Source organism: Centropristis striata, chromosome 19 (genome assembly GCF_030273125.1).
Source record: "Centropristis striata isolate RG_2023a ecotype Rhode Island chromosome 19, C.striata_1.0, whole genome shotgun sequence".
NCBI lineage: Eukaryota > Metazoa > Chordata > Actinopteri > Perciformes > Serranidae > Centropristis > Centropristis striata.
In genome coordinates, this window is record NC_081535.1 from 29,745,155 (window position 1) to 29,764,948 (window position 19,794).

The 19,794-nt window shown below is 39.2% G+C and overlaps 1 protein-coding gene and 1 long non-coding RNA gene across 2 annotated transcripts in view; both read right to left on the reverse strand.

The window, feature by feature from the left end:
- LOC131991982 (seizure 6-like protein) overlaps positions 1-19,794 on the reverse strand; it is a 101,358-nt gene that overhangs the window by 69,810 nt on the left and 11,754 nt on the right. The gene's annotated exons all lie outside the window — the stretch shown is intronic.
- Positions 13,898-15,287, reverse strand: LOC131991985 (uncharacterized). The gene is made up of 2 exons (XR_009396188.1): positions 14,967-15,287; positions 13,898-14,159 (listed from the first exon to the last, which is right to left on the reverse strand). It is a non-coding gene; the product is annotated as an uncharacterized LOC131991985 (long non-coding RNA).

Here is a 19,794-nt window from a genome sequence, read left to right on the forward strand (position 1 = left end):
TTTATAATTTGTATTTTTGTTGGTAATTTGAGTCTCTTTTGGTAATTTTCTGTCTTTTTTGGTAATTTTGTGTCTTTTTTGTCATTTTGTGTCTTTTTTGTGTAATTTTGGGTCTGTTTTTTTAGGTAATTTTATGTCTTTTTTGGTAATTTTGTGTCCTTTCTGGTCATTTAACGTTAAGTTTTTGGTCATTTTGTGTCTGCATACAATTATACGCAGACAAACCGTTACATCTGTGAAACAAACTAATAAAATAAATGTGACGATGATGAGGTGAGCGGTGATATTTAATGCCTTCAAGAGGAATTTATTTTAATATTATTTTTTATTTCTTTACCACCTACAAGCCCCTCTTTTATTTGTATGTATCTTTAACGAAGCATAAAATCTCCCACTGTATCACTTTCTGGTGTATTTCTGTTTCAGTGTTTGAAATAAAAATTGGGGAAGTAATTTATTTCAGTCACACTTTTCTTTAAAGATAAATAAATAAATGAATGCAGCCTGAGCTCTGCACCTGTCAGCGCTAACGGTAAATTTATTCAGCCGCTTCGTTCTGATTCCTGAGACAGCGTGTGGGAGACAAGTCTTTGTCTCATTTTGAACTGTTTCATTCTCTCTTTCTGCACGTCTGATTATCTGAAAAGCCTTGGAACGCAGCGGATCATATCGTTATTAAAGTGTCTGTATCTGTATATATATCGACGATCAATAAAGTTTGATGTTACCTCTCAGATATCGAGCCGTCAGAGAGAGAGAGAGAGAGAGAGGAACACCTGGGAGAAATCTGCACAGCTTTTGGTTTAAGACTCAAAACTTGATGCTCACTGACATCAGCTAGTGTGTGTGTATGTGTGTGTGTGTGTGTGTGTGTGTGTGTGTGTGTGTAGCAGGTGCTCCTGCAGCCAGGCATGACCAGCTCAGTTGAGCAGATGGCATCATCTGTGGGCTCTTTTTCCTTCACACCCTTTCTCTCTCTCTGTCTCTCTCTCTCCCTCCCTCTCTCTGACTCTCCCTCTCTCTGACTCTCTCTCAATGCAATTCAATTCAGTACAGCTTTATTGGCATGGGAAACATTTGTTTCCAAAGCCAAAGCAAGTGTGACATTAATGTACAATATTATAAATAAGACATATAAATCTCTCTCCCTCCCTCTCCACCTCTCTCTCAAAATTGCCAAAGCACAAGTAAGTATCTTACACAGTGTGTGTGTATATATATATATATACATATATATACAGTTCAGGCCAAAAGTTTGGACACACCTTCTCATTCAATGTTTTCCCTTTATTTTCATGACTATTTACATTGTAGATTCATCAAAACTATTAATGAACACATGTGGAATTATGTACTTAACAAAAAAATGTGAAATAACTGAAAACATGTCTTATATTCTAGTAAGCAAAGGGTGGCTGCTTTGAGGAATCTAAAATACAAGACATGTTTTCAGTTATTTCACACTTTTTTTGTTAAGTACATAATTCCAGATGTGTTCATTCATAGTTTTGATGCCTTCAGTGAGAATCTACAATGTAAATAGTCATGAAAATAAAGAGAAACGCATTGAATGAGATGGGTGTGTCCAAACTTTTGGCCTGTACTATATATATATATATATATATACACTTTGTTATTGATAAGAATCAATAACAAAGTGGATATACATTTCATAAAATATAGATAGATAAAATGAAATAGATGTGTGAGACAAGTCTCTCTCGCTCTCTCTCTCTCGCGCTCTCTCTCTCTCTCGCTCTCTCTCTCTCTCTCTCTCTCTCTCTCTCTCTCTCCCAGTCTGTTGGTGCAGCTGTGATTCTCTCTAAAACTCCTCATTAACTTCCATGCCAGCTTAACTTTCATCCTGTCTGTATCTTTCCGTGTAGCTGCTGCCTTGTTTCTCCCTCAGGCTCACACGTGTGATTAATGAGCGATAAAAAACCTCATAAACTGTTTCTCAGCTGGATTGTAGCAGGAAAAGCACCAAATAATTAATCCAGGAGAGCGTCTTTTTTCTGCAGTCTCCAATCTGCGTGTCTGCGTCTCAACACAACTTGACACTTTCAATTTACGTTCAATACAGACGCCAGAATCCAGTTCTGCGTGCATTCGTTCACTAATTCGTTAACGTTTGGAGTTAGTGGCGCCCTCTAGTGGTCGTAGTAGTTACTGCAGGGGTTTCAGGCACTTTTGTTTAGTGCACTACCTACACGTTTAGCTGTGTTGCTCCTTCTATGACTGCATGATCCTTGTCAATAATCAGGCTATCCAACGATATATAATAAAACACCAATTAGTGTTATTAAACTGGAGAAATCATTGACCGAAATAAAATTTCCAAACTTTTTAGGAATACAAAAGTTCACAGTCTAAATGAAGAAAATGCAAATGTTAATCAGAGCATCCACTGCTGCATGTAAACAGGAATATTAGTGCAATATTCATTTTTATTAAGTAGTTTTTCTGATTAAACTGGAATATTCTGTGCATGTAAACACTTTCAGTAAGTCGAGGCTTTTTGTATATTTGTCTCCAAGTGTTGAAAAGTTGTTTACGTGCAGATTAGCAGCAAGCTGTTTTCTGCTGTGAGAGCTGTCTGCGGATCAGAAAAATAACTCTCACGCTGTCAGACTGTGGTGGTATTAAAGTTTGAGGACCTCGCCGCGCTCTTTCACCGTGTTTACAGACATCGATCGCTCACATTCAGCCGAGCCAGGACTCACAGATGGACGTCGATGACTGTCGGCACCTTCTGAACCGTCATGTCAAAGATTACAGAGCAGGAATATGTTCGTCAGAGCGGCCGGCTGGGAAAAATACAGACATTTACTGGATTATTTTACAGGCTTTGAATCGTTTTTTCTACATTAAGTGCAAATGCAATAAAATATAAAATGTATTATTTATTATTTTTTATATATTTTTTAATGGTCTTGTATGTTTAATTACAGTGAATTATATGTTTAAAAAAATACACCTAATTTTGATTGTAAAATTAAGGCAGCTTTCTTTTTAAAAAATTTAAAAAATGGCAAAAAAATCATTAATTAATAACTGAACAGAAAATTACTGTATGTTTTCCGTATTTTTCTAAAGTTATCTTTTTACCTTTTTTGTTCTGTAATTTTACAGGGCATATGCCATAAAAAAAATGTTTTGACTACAAATAAAACAATAATATAGAAGTTCAAATCTGTAAATTAATATAATGGGACATTATAGATTTTCTTTACAGTATTGTTTGATTGCTAAATGATCTTAAATGTTAAATTACAGTGAATTCTATGTAAAAAAAAAACCACTGTAAAAAAGTTATTTTCCATAATTTTACAGTATTATTTTACATATATATATACTATGAGGGTAAATGTTCATATTATATTTCTACATAAAATGTAATGTAATTTAACATTCAAGATCATAAAGCAATTAATGAATATTGTAAAAAAGTATAGATTTTTACTTCTATTTAATGATTATCTTTGTAATAAAAAATAATTTAAAAAATGTTATGCCACTTGCATTTAATGTAGAAAAAACCCTGTGAAATAATACAGTAAATAACAGTAAAAAAATAATTTTACAGACATTTTTTTTAAAATACAGAAAAAATACAGTAAATATTTGTATCTAAAAAATGATATATCTTTAGAATAACCATTTTCTTTATTTATTATTTTACTCTAATATGTAAGTTTTTTCTTTTTACATTTTTTTTTACATTACATTTAACACACATTTAAGTAGAAAAACTGTTAATTATTCTACAGATATACATTTTTTATCCATATATTATCCGGATTTCCATGCATTAATTTAAGGTTGTTTACTGTTATCTGACGGTGTGGTTGGAAACTTTTTTTCCCAGTGTGTCTGCAGAGAGGAGGAGAAGAATGAAGACAGAATGATTTAAAGAAGTGCGTTTTCTTTGCTGCCACAGCTTTGGGACTCTGTGTGTCTTCTTATGTGGAAACATTTAATCCTCACGGGGATTAAATGTCCTCAAAAAGAAAGAAAGGATGGAGAGAGGGAAGGAAGAGGAGAATATTCCCGAGTCTGAACATTTTTAACTTCCTCGCTGTGGGTTTAGGGGCTCAGATTAGAACGGGATTAAGTGGAAATGTCAGCGTTAGTCGTGGTAAAGGTTAGGATTAGAAGCAACGGTTAGGGAGTGAATACAGTTTCTAACAAGTATGCAGCACAGTGTGTGTGTGTGTGTGTGTGTGTGTGTGTGTGTGTGAGAGTGTGTGTGTGTGTTAGCCGCTCCACTGAGCAGAAACATCGCTGTGTGAGTGCTCGAACAGCCACAAGTCATTGAAACTCTCCTCACACTCCTCCTGCCTCCAGTCAGCAAGAGGAGGGGAGGGGAGAGGAGAAGAGGAGGGGAGGGGAGGAAGAGAGAGAGAGGGAGGAGGAGGAAGAGGAGGAAAGGGAGGAAGACAAGGAGAGATGGGGGAGGAAGAGGAGGAGGAAGAGAAAGACCAGGAGAGACAGGGAGGGAGGGAGAGAGAGAGAGGGAGAGGAAAAGAAGAGGAGAGGGGAGGAAGAGGGGGAGAGAGAAACAAGATGAGGAAAGGAAGAGGAGCACAGGTAGGGAGGGAGGAAGAGGAGGAAGAAGAGGAGAGGGGAGCAAGAGACAGAGAGAGAGGGAGAAAGAGGAAGAGGAGGAGAGGGGGGAAGACGAGGAGAGAGGGAGGAAGAGGGGAGGAGAGAGAAATAAGATGAGGGGTAAGAGGAGGAGGAAGAGGAAGATGAGGGGAGGGAAACAATAGGAGGGGAAAGAGGAGGAGAGAGGAGAGAGGGAGGAAGATGAGGAGAGGGGAGGGGAGCGAGATGGTGGGAGGAGAGGGGAGGAAGAGGAAGAGGGACGGAGGGAGGAAGAGGAGGAGAGAGGGAGGAAGAGGGGAGGATAGAGAAATAAGATGAGGGGTAAGAGGAGGAGGAAGAGGAAGATGAGGAGAGAGGGGGAGGAAGAGGGGGAGAGAGAAACAAGATGAGCGATGGAAGAGGAGGAGAAGGAAGGAATACTATGAGAGAGGGGAGGAAGACGAAGAGGAAGAGAGAGAGAGAGAGAGAGAGAGAGAGGGAGAGAGAGAGGAGCACAGGTAAGTAGGGAGGAAGAGAAGGAAGAAGAGGAGAAGGAAGGAAGATGAGAGGGGGAGGAAGATGAAGAGAGGGGGTAAGAGGAAGAGGAGGAGAGAGAAACATGAGGAGGGGGAAGAGGAGGAGAGAGGAGGAGAGCAAGATGGTGGGAGGAGAGGGGAGGAAGAGTAGGAGAGGGTAGGAAGAGGGAGGGAGGGAGGGAGGAAGATGAGGAGAAGGGAGAAGATGGGGAGGAGACGGGAAAGAAGAAGAGAGGGAGAGGAAGAGGAGGAAGAGGAGGACTAGGAGAGGGAGAGAGGAAGATGAGGAAAGGGGGAGGAGGGGTGAGGAGGAGGAAGACTAGGAGAGAGGGGGAGGAAGAGGAGAAGAGGAGAGGGGAGGGAGAGGGGGAGACAGGAAGAAGAAGACTAGGAGAGAGGAGGAAGAGGGAGATGAGGAGAAGGGAGCAAGATGGGAGGAGGAGAGGGAGGAAGTCTGTGATGTGTCAGATATCTCCAGCAGCAGCTAGAAGCTTGTGATGGTCACATAAAGTGAAACGATGTAATAAATGTGTGATTTGCATCTTTTAAATGTAATTTCATTATCATGTCTGCAAAATGAGAATATCTGCAGAAAACGCTATTAATCTCAACTCTGATAAAGCCAATAATTAACTTCCAAGGCCGATAAGATAAAAGTGGATGAGGGAGACAGCGATCTCATAGCTCACTGTGTGTGTGTGTGTGTGTGTGTGGGCCTGTCACAGGTATGTGCTTTTAATTCATGAATAAAAGAAAAGGTGGCTGTATCTCCTCACCAGCAGCATCAACTGTGTGAGGAGGCAGAGAAGCGAGCTGAGAGGAGGAGGAGGAGGAGGAGGAAGAGGGGAGGAGGGGAGGAGGAGGAGGAGGGGAGGAGGAGGAGGAGAGGGGAGAAAGAAAAAGAGAGAGGAGGAAGAGGAGGAGAGGAGAGGAGGAGGAGGAGGAGGAGGAGGAGGAGGAGGAGGAGGAGGAGGAGGAGGAGGAGTCACAGGAGGAGGAGGAATGCTTTTACCATTAGTAATTAGTAATTACCACTAGAAAAAACAACAACAACCCTGTAAAATAATAGAGGATGAGGAAGGGGAGGGGGAGGAGGAGGGGGAAGAGGAGGAGGAGGAGAAGGAGAAGGAGGAGGACGAGGACGAGGACGAGGACGAGGACGAGGACGAGGACGAGGGGTAACAGAAGGAGGAGTCACAGGAGGAGGAGGAATGCTTTTATCATTAGTAATTACCAATTAGTTTAGAAAAAAAAACCCTGTAAAATAACACAGAAGGAGGAGGAAGAGGAGGAGTCACAGGAGGAGGAGGAGAAGGAGGAAGAGCTTGAGGAAGAGGAGGAGAAGGAGGAGCAGGAGAAAGAGGAGGAATGCTTTTACCATTTGTAATTGACACTTAATGTACTTAAAACAAAACCAAAACCCAGTCAAATAAAACAGGAGGAGGAGGAGGAGGAGGAAGAGGAGGAGAAGGAGGAGAAATGCTTTTAGCGTGAACCTCGGGGCGGCCTTGACCCAAATGTCAACTCGGAGAACTCTCAGTAATAAATGATGAGGCGGGAAGAAATAAAAGTGATAAAGAGCCACAAAATGCAGCATTGTGAGCTCAAACCTCGGTAAGTAATTAATAAAAACCCTTTTCTTCTGTTCATCTTTTCCTGTCTGATTCAGACATAAGAACAGCTGAAGCTTTTACCTACAGAATAATAAATGTGCTGTAAAAGCCGAGCTCTGTGTCCATTAGCGTCTTTATATAGGACGATATAGGAGCAGCTGTTCCCCCGGCGGGCCGCTGCCATGAAATAAAAATATTTCACTTTCAGGCTGCAATCAATTGGAGCTGACCCTGGCGCCGATCGATGACCCGCTCCGCTTTGTTCACCTTCATGAGAAAATCATCAAAAAGACATTCAAACAGTTTAACAGAATCTGAAGATAACACGTTTTATATTCCTCAGCTGCAGGTTGGTGCCAAGCAGGAAAATCATCCATAACTGCTTAAAGCAGCCAAGTCTCAAATCACAGATGTCCCACCAAGTTTAAAATATATATTTTATTATTTGCAGGAGCTGCTCCAAGTCTGTGGATGACTTTTTTTTTTTAGAACAAACCTTTATTTTCTACTAAAAAACTGTTACTTTCTTTTTATAATTAGAGTTCTTATTATAAGCTACAATTATTCTGTTAGAACATAAGGAATGAGAGGGTTCTAAAGGCAGTATGGATGCAATAACTGAAGCAAATGAATGACAATAAAGTTCAATAAATTACAGAATAAAGGACAGGAGAGGAGAGGAGGAGGAAGAGGTGGAGGGGGGAGGAAGAGGTGGAGGAGGAGTCACTGGAGGAGGAGGAGAAAGAGGAAGAGGAAGGAGGGAGGAGGAGGAGAAAGAGGAGTCACAGGAGGAAGAGGAGGACGAGGTGGAGGAAGATGAGAAAGAGGAGGACGAGGTGGATGAGGAGGAGGAGGAGAGGAGAGGAGGAGGAGGACGAGGTGGAGGAGGAGAGGAGGAGGAGAAGGAGTCACAGGAGGAGGAGGAGCACAAGGAGGACGAGGTGGAGGAAGATGAGAAAGAGGAGGACGAGGTGGAGGAGGAGGAGGAGTAGAGGAGGAGAGAAGAAGGAGGAGGAGTCGTCACAGGAGAGGAGAGGAGGAGGAAGAGGAAGAGGAAGAGGAGGAGGAGGAGGCGGAAGTTACTTTCCTGCAATCCAGGTTTTTCGTGCACGGACTTGCAACAAAAAAGCAACATATTAAGAGAATCTGGACGAAACAAATAGTGGAGGAGCTTCAGGCAGCATCGATACATAAGTGTACAATAATTTTGTATCTCCTCAGCTATGTCACTCTCTCATTCTCTTCAGAGCCAGACTGGAGCTGGAGGTCAGCCCGACACAAAGGTCTGTATGTGACTGACTGACTGAGTGAGACGAAACAGGAACACAAACAGACCGGGAGCACTGATCAGTCAATGTGGATGTGGTTAATAGGTTTAAAACACATATACAACAGGATATTTGTGTGAGTTCAGTCACACAGTCTGGGCAGAAAACGATTCACTAAATGCCACAAAAATAGATTTGACGTCTAAAAGAATGCTGCTAGTATCCAAAATATTCCCATCATAGACACTACCATTAGTTATTACTGTAACATGCTGCCCAGAAAAAATGCACTGACCAAACGCAGCCAGACATATACCACGTTTGACCTCGAGTTGTTGATCCACGTCATGTTTGTTTGTTATTTCTCCCTTTAGGACTCAGTAGAAGCTACTGCACATTCTGCACACTGCAGTGTTGATGCTGAAACGATATTTATCTTGCACCTGCATCACATGTTCAGCATGTGGTGAAAACTTAAATTTGACCAAATTAATTAAGGCAACAACAGCAAAATGTCAGACTGTGATGGATGAACCTCCCACCAGCTAATTTCAGGTGTGCAGAGGCTTCCATATGAAACATCAATAAAAAATATTATAATATAATAAAAACCTGCTTGTGGCTAAAAACCCCCCAGATGTTTTGACAAGTTTAATGCAACAATTAAACTAAACGTTAGTTGACCCCGCTCCCCCAGACTTGGACTGGATGTTTTGGTGCCACGTGTGAGGCTGCTTCTCTGTGAGTTTGTTTTTTATTTCTCCCCTCTATGCAAGACAATGTTACAGGTCTTAATAGTAGCTCTTGTTTTTCCCAATTTCATCAATTGTAACAGCCCTAAACAGCCCAAATCGAATGAAGTTTTCCAGTCTTGGTAGTCTCAGAACATGCACATGTGAACACTGCAGAAATCAATGTCGAAACTATATATTCTATGCAGCCTGATCTTGCACGATGCAATGACAACATTAAATTGACCAAATTAATTAAGGTAACAACAACAAAATGTCTGACTGTGATGGATTAAACTCCCACCAGTTAATTTCAAGTCTGCAAGTTGATTCTGTTCTCTGTTCAAAAACTAAAAGAGAGCAGTGACCTCGTCCTGCTGCAGGCTGAGACAGATGGAAGCCTGTAAGAGCGAAGAGGATTGTCAGTATTTTATGTGTGACTGGATTCACGATTATAGAAACAAAAACTAAACATTAGTTTTGATCCAGGTCTGACGCTGTTCCTCTGTGAGTTTACGGTTTTAAAGGTCTCAATAGTAGCTCTTGTTCAATTTCATTATTTGTAGCAGCCGTAAATGGCCCAAATCATGCGCATTTCTTCCAGTTTTGGTAGTTTCAGAACATGCACACGTGCACACTGCAGAAATTATGCTGAAACGATATATATAATGAAGCCCAATCTTGCACCTGCATGAAGATGCAATGACCACCTTAATTTGACAACAAATTGTCTGTCTGTCTGTGATGGATTAAACTTCCACCAGCTAATTTCAAGTCTGCAAGTTGATTCTTTCTCTGCACAGAAACTAACAGAGAGCAGTGACCTCGTCCTGCTGCAGGCTGAGACAGATAAAAGCCTGTAAGAGTGAATTGTCAGTATTTTGTATTTTTTAGAGACAAAAACTAAACGTTAGTTTTGATCCAGGTCTGATGCTGTTTCTCTGTGAGTTTACAGTTTTAAAGGACTCATTAGTAGCTCTTTTCCCCCCCAATTTCATTATTTGTGGCAGCCTTAAACGGCACAAATCATACACATTTTTTCCAGTCTTGGTAGTCTCAGAGCCTGCCTCCATCTGCAGATCGTACTGAAGTATGATGTTGTATGAAACTAAGCTATTGCACATGTGCACACTGCAGAAATTGATTCTGAAACAAATATATCATGCGGTCCAATCTTGCATGATGCAATGACAACGTTAATTTGACCAAATTAATTAAGGTAACAACAACAAATTGTCTGACTGTGATGGATTAAACTCCCACCAGCTAATTTCAAGTCTGCAAGTTGATTCTTTCTCTGCACAGAAACTAACAGAGAGCAGTGACCTCGTCCTGCTGCACAATGAGATGAAAGCCTGTAAGAGTGAAGAGGATTGTCAGTGTTTTGGGTGCAGATTCAAGATTTTAGAAACAAGAACTAAACATTAGTTTAATCATACACATTTTTCCAGTCTTGCTAGTTGCAAAACCTTCATATTAAAATAAGCTTTTGCACATGTGCACACTGCAAGAATTGATACTCGATATATTGTGCAGACCGATCTTGCACCTGCATGAAGATGCAATGACCACCTTAATTTGACAACAAATTGTCTGACTGTGATGGATGAACCTCCACCAGCTAATTTCAAGTCTGCAAGTCGATTCTTTCTCTGCACAGATACTAACAGAGAGCAGTGAGTGCCTGGAGGAAATCAATCTGAAAATAAATAAAAACATGCAAAAACCAACAGAAAGGTCATTTAAAAACTCCGGCTGTCTGCCTCCTGATCAGCGGCCGGCTCAATGAATCCAGTTTAAACAGAATAACTGAGCTGCAGCACAACTCTCTGGTAAACACACGAAGGAGAAGAAGAAGTGTGCGGATCAATAACAGTCTGACACAAACAGCCGAGTCGGAGCGTGACTGGCAGCCGTCCTCCTGCAGGAAGCTGCAGTCTGGATGAAGGCTTTGCATCTCTCAGCCTCTGAATTCATCCGACATCACACTTCAGAACTGTTGGACCAGAAATTTCTCAACAAAAAAAAAGCTCAGAGGGGCTTTGAGAAGTCTGCGCGCCCTCCCTGTGACAGGAATCAATCAATCAATCCCCCCTGAACCAGCCGGGGCAGCCGAGCGGAGCGAGCTGATACGTTGAAGCTCACGGCGCCGGCTGCAGCCAATCAGAAACACACCTCCTCTGTCCCACAATGCTCCTCTTCGCTCCCTCAGACCGACTGGAGTTTAAGTACGAGGGGAAACAAACAGACTGACTCGACAGCATGACAGGCGTAGCTATCAGCGAGCGTGGCGCGGCGTGGATTATCACACGCACACAGTTTGTGGAATGCGTCAACAGACCTACTTCAGTGGGATTCCTGTATCAAAGGCAGATAGACGAGGGAACAGAGCGCAGGCTTAGCGTAAGCTTTGAGGCAAATGGGAACTGAAATATTAACCTTTTAAAAGGCTTTGGCTGCAGACACACTTGATTGTGCCAATCTGCTCTGAGTGAGTTTGACAAGGCAAAGTGTCAGGACGAGTGTGTGTGATTGTGTGTGTGTGTGTGTGTGTGTGTGTGTGTGTGTGTGCAGCTCAGTCAGACTGAAAATTGTCGCTCTAATCCCAGACAACCGTATCAAATCTCTCTTTGGATCACAATTCATCATTTGCCACGGAGCAAAAAAATGAACAACATTTTCTCTCTGCCGCTCTCTAAGAAGCGCGCATTAAATATAGATTTGTCCTGAAGAGGAAGAGGAAATATTTTTCCTTTTCTTTTCTAAAAAGAATTTGATCAAGAAATCTGGCTCCGGTTTGTTATTCCCTCCTCGGCTCGTTTGGAGCTTCTGATGTTTTTACATGCTGACATCAAACCAACAGGCCTCACTTATCAGCCTGAGTGACTATTCCCCTGGTCAGTATTCTGCACAATCCTGCACAAAACTATACAACTATTCCTCTTTATGTTTGCACAGACACCTGACCTTATCCAACGTGTACACTTTGCACAGCTCCTTCTCTTTGTACATACTGTTTCTACGTTTCTTTTGACTTTTACAGCACATCTGCATCGTGAAACCTGCTTTTCATTTCGGGGCCCTTCAAGTTCGAGTGATATTTTTGTTCATTCATGTTATTTGCTGCAAGACGCACCAGTATAAACAACAGCACCATTAGTTTCTGTCATCAACTGTCTCTGAAACAAAAACTACTACCCCAGATATGTCAGAAAACCAAATGGCGTCATATCTTGATCAATAAGATGATCCAAAGGTGCATAAAGCTCAGTGAGTTTCATCACCTTCTTCAGGAACTATGTCTGGATGACTGCCTGTACAGCACTAATACAGCAGCAAATAAAGTGATTTAGCATGATTTAATGTCAATAAACAGATCGAATGGATGCAGAAATAACTACAACATGATGCTGATGTGTTAAATGTCTGAATTCCTGTTTTCTAAGTTTTCTCTTTTAAAATGCTTGTTTTCTGAATGGAGTTCAGGACAATCTGGGGTTTGCTGACTGCCACTACTACATTGGTATGAACCCAAAATAAGCTGATTTATCTGTGATTTACAAGCGGCAAGCTCCGGTCCAGAGCTGAGAAGCCTATGCGGAAGTACCAAAAACTGCAATTCCTCGACTCGCCGCTTGAGGCAGGCTGCAGAAGGGAGCAAGTTAGATTGACTCTCATGTTAAAATGTCCGATTTCACAGTTGAAATAAACATGTTTACAGCCTGGTTCAAACGATGGCTCTACTCTCAAAAGCTGAATTCCTCTTCCATGTCAACTCTGAGGGGGGTGAATTATTTTATATCTCACTAGTTTAACTTTCGAAAATTCTGCATAATAAAGCAGTCCCCGCTCTGAGTGACAGGTGACGTAGCTGACGGCACTAGCCGCTAGCTGTCTGTAGCTACTAGCGCCGTGGCTAATTCACTGGAAACTTTCCCTGTCGGCTGTCGGAGAGTTTTACAGGCAAACATCGGACTAATAACACCACCTGCTGTGTGGTGAGCTGTACCACTGCTCCACAAGAAGCCCAGGCTCCAGTTGTTGGTGAGTGTTCCTCTCGTTTTATTTTATTTATAAATGATCATTTATTAGCGTTTACAGTAGTTTGTTAGCCAGCTAATGCTGCCTTCAATGCTAACGGGAGTGAAGTAAAGAAGATATTATTAAACCGGTATGGTGACTGAAGTCATAAGTAATACAGAAGTGTTATAATTTATTTTTGTAATACGTGGAATCAAACACAGCGTCTGTGTGTTTGGAAAATAAAGCTTCACCATGTTAGTATGGTAACATGATGCAATGTTATGAAATGATGACTAAATTTACCATTGCATCAAGTTAACGCTACACTCGGCCCAATTTAACGGGTTCATCTGTGTGTAATTACAATAATATCTGTGTAATTAAAAAGCATCACATTTAAGCATGGTTCAGAAATAACGGAGTTTGTTATAAAGACTCGGACTGTGAAATATTCGTTAACGTAAAATTTGACGGCGCAGGACCCCAAACTTTATCTTTTTTATTTAATATCAGTATCAAAGCAGGCATTTTAATATGAAAACACTCCAGAAACCCACTGATTGTGATCGACTTTAGTTAACACATAACGTTAAGTCTGAATTTCAGGAGGAACTGTGCAAAGCATGATAACGTTTACTATAAGGCTATATTGAGAGTAGTCAATACTGTTGAATGTGTTTCGTTATCCTGAACAATAATCAGTATATTAAAACTGAAATGAAAATACAGCCTGTCCGTTGTAACACATATTTTACTTACATCTCTATTTGTCTGTGTAAAGTTTTCCTCTGCAGGTGATGCAGACAAGGTGGACCTCTGATGCTCCACATGAGAAGACACAACTGGACTCAAACACATCAACAACTTGTCAATATCTGAGGTTACATATTGATGTTTTTATGTATGTGTAGTTTGATTTAAATATTTTGCTGCTGTAGTGTTTTTACGTTATTGCATTAAATCATATTATTAAAAGCACCCATTTATCAGCTTCCTGATTGTATTCTTACATTTTTTAAATTAGACATACATCACCTGGAATAAGAGTTGAACATAAATGCTTAATGTTTTATCTGTGTTGTATTATATCAGATATTTTAAATCTAACATTTTCACACAGCAATAAAGACAACGTTAGCTCAAATGCAAATGTAATTTATTGAAATGCATAAAAAACAAAAAGGTGGACAATATTTAAGTCTAGAAAAGTTCTCCATGATGGTGAGCAGCTTGACCTGCTGACCTCCCCCATGCTGCTGCTGCCGTCACAGTGGAAGAAGAAGACATCTGGGCAGCTCTTCCTCAAAGAAGAGGAGAAGGTCTTTCCACCACAGTCCACCAGCAGACACTAATGTCCAGCAGCTCACTGGACACAGAGCTGTCACCAATGCTTCACACTGACTATGGGAGGAAAATAAATGAGAGTATTAAATGCTTCAGGTAAAACAATATAACAAAAAGCTATGAAGAGTGCCTAAATAATGTTGAAAACACTAGGATTTGAAGGATAAAATGGAAGAAGGGATCCACACCTCTAAAATATAAAACATTATTCAAATTAATTAATTTTTTAGTCCTTTGAAGACAGATGTGATCATAATGTCAGCCGTCTAAAGTCAAGTTACCAAGACTGGAAGTTAAATTTATTGACAAATGTACTGAAATAAGTAAATATAAAATGGCCTTTCTGTTTTAACTGATATTCCAGATAATAATCCCAGACAGTCTGTCAGTGTCACATCATAAAGGTAAATGCATACTGTTTAATAGCGCTGTGGGCTATTATCATTTTACACGTTAACTGATACGCCCTGACACATCTACACTGAGAAACAACTCGCAGATTTACTAATGTAATAAGTTTGTTTTAATCATACCTGAGTAGAAGTTATTAATAAGCAAAAAATATATAATTGTGTGCCAGTATCAATCCAACATCTACGGTGAGAATACTAACCTAATTACATATCACTCAGCTCATAAAGTTTAATCAAGGGTCATCCAAAATAAACAACTTCTAGCTAAAGTAAAATTAAATTAAAATTCAGGTTAACATGTTTGCCTCATGTAAGTATCCGTAAACGTGTTTATTCAAGGTAACACTGGCGACATTACTGCAAGTCTCGACAAAACCGGTATTTCAAATTACCCTAATTATATATCTAAAACAAGTTGAAGTTGCTGTGGTAAAGTTTTAGAGTAACTTACCGTGAGTTAAGCAGTGTAAGCTGGGACACCAACAGACGGGAACATCACGGCAGTGTTAGTCAGCGAGCCGGCCGGCTGCTGTCCGTCCCGGTGTAGCATGTAGTCTAGCTTGTTAGCTCCGCTAGCTTGGTAGCTTCAAGCTAAGTGGGCGTGTTTCGGCCGGCTCAGCTGCAGTTCTATGTCCATTTATGGATTATCCGGGGGAGTTGGGCGGAGTCAACTTTGCCAAAATGGCGACTGTGGGAACGCCCACAAAGCTTCATTTCAGCTCTTCAGAACCCTATGGGTGACGTCACGGAGACTACGTCCATATTTTATACAGTCTATGGTGATTTAATGTCAATGATGATGCTGATATGTAAAAAAGTCTGAATTCATGCTTTGTCAGGTCTGTCTGCAAGACAACAGGCAAACTACTGTTAAAATTACTGTTTTTTTTAATGGAGTCTGGTTCATTGGAGCTACGCTGACTGCTGTATGTTTTTATAAATGAGATAATGAGCCTCAGAGATACAGTTTGTTCAGTTTGGTAGGTGATTTAATGTCAATAAACTCATCAAAAATGATGCAGAAATAACTCCAACATGATGCTGATGTGGAAAAAGTCTGAATTCATGCTTTGTCAGGCCTGTCTGCAATAACACAAGACAACTACTTTTAAAATGATTGTTTTCTGAATGGAGTTTGGTTTGGTCAGAGCTTTGCAGGAGATTCTAAAGTCTGGTAAAGATCTGCTCTGTGCTGAGTGACCTTTTCTAGTTTTCTTATTCTCTGTTGTAAATTCTACAAATATACATCATGAATTTTGCACAATTTTTATCATCATGCATCGAAACACCGTGCAGGATGGATTCCTTAAGTGTGCAAACCTGCTCGGCAATAAAATGTTTTCTGATTCTGATCATGAAACACAGTTTAGGCTTAAAGGAAAAGTTTGACATTTTGGGAGATATGCTCCCTCCCTTTCTTCCTGATAGTGAGATTAGAGGGTGTGATATCACTCTCCTGTCCGTCTGCTGAATATAAATCAGCCAGGAGATGGTTAGCTTAGCATAAAGACTGACTGCAGGAGTTTTCCCACCCCAACCCTAGCCTGTTCACCTGCTGCTGTCAGGCTACAGAGCAGCTTCTCTCCTCCTCAGCCTCCACTCTGCACTATAATGACGTGAAACTTTCTGTCATGCTGGTTTTGCACATTACCACACCATCACCTTTTGCACCACCCTCACTGACCGATAAAAGAGCAGTGAGAGCTCGCCTCAGAGCTCCACAGCTCGCCATCTGCAGCAGTTTCTGCATCTGGTCTAAATCCTCCATTTGAGAAAACGTCACATAAAAAATGTCTATAATGCTCCAGAAAGTGCTAGTTTATAGATGTTATTTTTATATAGATAGATTTATTTTACTCATCTCAGTATATTTAAAGTGTAGTTAGCATCAATTAGCTTGTAACAGAAACAGAAACAGTGTTAGAAGTTGTTATAGTTACAATAATATGTGCTATGGTGTTTCCAAAGTGCACAGACATCTCTTCCAGTAGAGGAATAAGAAAACGTCTCTCTAGTGACAAACTTTGCACAGACACAAGTAAGTAAAGTCATGATACTTCTGCAAGATATACCAGGCAACCCTCTATGAAACAACAACTACTATCCAGAATGCCTTGTTTACCCTCTGGGGTCCATCTATTTATTGAAAATACACGTTTTATTTACAGTAATAACTTTATTTATATATAGACAAGCTGAGAAGGCCAGTTGAAAGGGCAATCATAGGAGCTTTCACAGTGTTCCATTTATCTTTCTAGACCATTTTTAAATTGTGAATTTTCTTTCTACAATGAAAACTATTACTATTTTGAATTTACATGCAAATAGACTCTTTCATAGTTTTATTATTTATTATTTTTTCTGCTGTTTTTGTGTGTATAAATAGTTTTTAAAAAATGGTGCATTTCCATAGACACATGTGTCATTTGTTTGTATTTTGGGTTTCTGGCAGCTTTATATTTTAATTAAAATTAAATGAAAAATCAGACTGATAGCCAAGTTTGTGTGGAGAAAAAGGAGCCATGCATGTGATGTAAGAACAGACTGAAAGATGCTGAACACAGACAGAAAGGAATGCAGGAATAGGAAGTTGACACATTTGAACCAAAATCTCCTGGACTTCTGAGGTTTAAACCAAACGGTGTCATTTCTGGATTAACAATATGATCTGGAAGTGCACACAGCTCCAGGGACTGTGTCTGGCTGACTGCCGGTACAGCATTAATACATCATTATGAAGCCAAAATAAAGTGATTTAATGTCAATAAGCAGATTAATTACAACATGATGCTGATGTGGAAAAAGAACACAAGAACAAGACAATCAGGGCCATGCTGACTGTAATTCATACAGCAGTATGAATTTTTGTAATTTTTTGTATTTTTTTGTAATTTTGTTACTTTCTTGTAATTTTGTTACTTTTTTAATACTTTTTTTTGTAATTTTGTGTATTTTTGTAACTTTATGTAATTTTTTTTAACTTTGTGTCTTTTTTGGTCATTTGTTTTTTGGGGTCATTGTATGTGTATTTAATGATTTTTTTCCTTCATGCGGAACCACTCCTGGCTTAAATAAACCAACAAACCTCTCGTGCTAAAACACTTTTAAAATAATTAATTCCACATGCACAAAATCCATAGCTCCACTGTGAAGCATGCACCATGAAGAGAAAACATGCATCATCGTTGTTATTTGCAAAACAAAGAAATCCTTTCCTTCAGAGTGAAACTGCCTCTCGTGTTTTCACTTCATCTCGTGTGTGAATACAGTTCTCAGTGTCTTTTTTCTAATCTGCCATTTGATCGTTATGTAAAGAGTCCCCATGCTGGATCTTGCTCTGTTTATTTCTGGACAAGCTACTTGAAGAAAAGCCAAATATAAAAGAATATGTCTGCTGCGCTCGGTCCTGTTTAACAGCCAGGAATCTAAAGTTCTCAGTCTGACACGAGCAGAAACAGGCGGAGGGATTATTTATCCACCGGAGTCAATCCCAGTTTAACTGCATTCACTCATCATTACCAGCTGTTTGTAGAGATAAAACTTTCACTTTGAAACTTAAATGCTTCAATAATTTAAATCAGAATGGTTTATAGAGGTTATTTATATTATTTATTTTACTTATCTTATTTCTTTTATGTTGTACTATTTTTTATTTAATTTTATCCAGCAATTTTCTGTCATTTTATCCCTCTTTTTGACATTATTTATCTTAGTCTTTTTACGTTTTTAAGTTTTCAATATAGTCTTGAATTGCATTTTATTTATTTATTATTATTTTCATTTTTATGTTTTTTTAAAATCTAATTTTATTTCATTTTTTTTGTTATTCAATCATCCTTTTGATATTATTTATCTTTGTCTTTTAGTCTTTTTTCTATTTTTTAGTCTTTTACGGCATTTTATTTATTATTAATTATTTTAGTTTTGTCTTTTTATCTAATTTCTCTCACTCTATAATTATTATTTATTTGTCTTTTTATGAACTTTATCTGTTATTTTTTTATATCATTTTATCCCTCTTTTTAAATTCTATTTGTCTTTTTATTTATAATTTTTTTTCTAGTTTTCAGTCTTTAATTGCATTTCATTATTTATTCATGTTTTGTCTTTTTATCTTTTATTTAATTTGATATTTTTTGTCCTTTTATCAATCTTTTTGATATTATTTTTTTCTGAATTTTCAATACAGTTTTTTATAGCATTTTATTCATCATCGTTATTTATTCTTGTTTGGCCTTTTATTTAATTTTATCTATTAATCTGATTTCATTTTATCCCTCTTTTTAATTTAGTTTATTTTTTATTTCATTTTATTATAATTACTTATTTTTGTTTTGACTTTTTTTAATCAAATTTTATTCATTGTCATTTTATCTCTGTTTGTTTTTTTAAATTTTTTAGTCTTTTATTGCATTTCATTGTTATCATTATTTATCCTAGTTTGTCGTTATTTTTAATCTAGTTTTTATTTCCCCTGGTTTTACTATAATTACTCATCTTGCTAAGATGTTCCCTTTCTTTAATTTCCTTACAATTTCATTACTTTTTTATTGATTTCGTTCACTTGTCTCTAGTTTGAAATTGCTTTTTTCCTGTGTTTTTTAATAATAAACTTGATTTAATTGATTGACTCATGCTACAGTATATCTCATGTCCCCTTCACAACCAGTCCAGGCTTATTTTAATATTTCACACGTACAAAAACATGTGGGTGAGATTTAATTCTCCACATTGGCTCCGACACATTTAATATGCAGATGAATCATATTTATCTTTTTATTTATTTGTGTTCTTGCTGCGCATTTGAAACTTGTTCTACAAACGCTTTGATAACTGAAGAGCAGCCAGGAGAGGAGACAGATAACAGAGAAAGGTTTTAGTTTCAACTACACACACACACACACACACACACACATGGCTTAAAACAGACATACACAAAGTTAAGCTTCAGTTAATTGCTTCCATTGTAGAGAAGTGTCAGCAGCATCCGTGCAATCCTGCAGCCGTCCCAGAGAGGATAATCCTGGAGACACTCACACACACACACACACACACACACACACACACACACACACACAGACACACACACACAGGGTCACAGAGGTCTGAGCAGACCTGCTGAGGTGGAGACATCAGTGCGCTGCGACCTGCGGCTGCTGCAGGCGTCCTGCTTTGATGTCAACACGGAGCACAGAGGAAGGTTAGAGCCTCCAACTCCTCCTCACACACACACACACACACACACACACACACATTCACAGTGTGAATAATTCACTGGG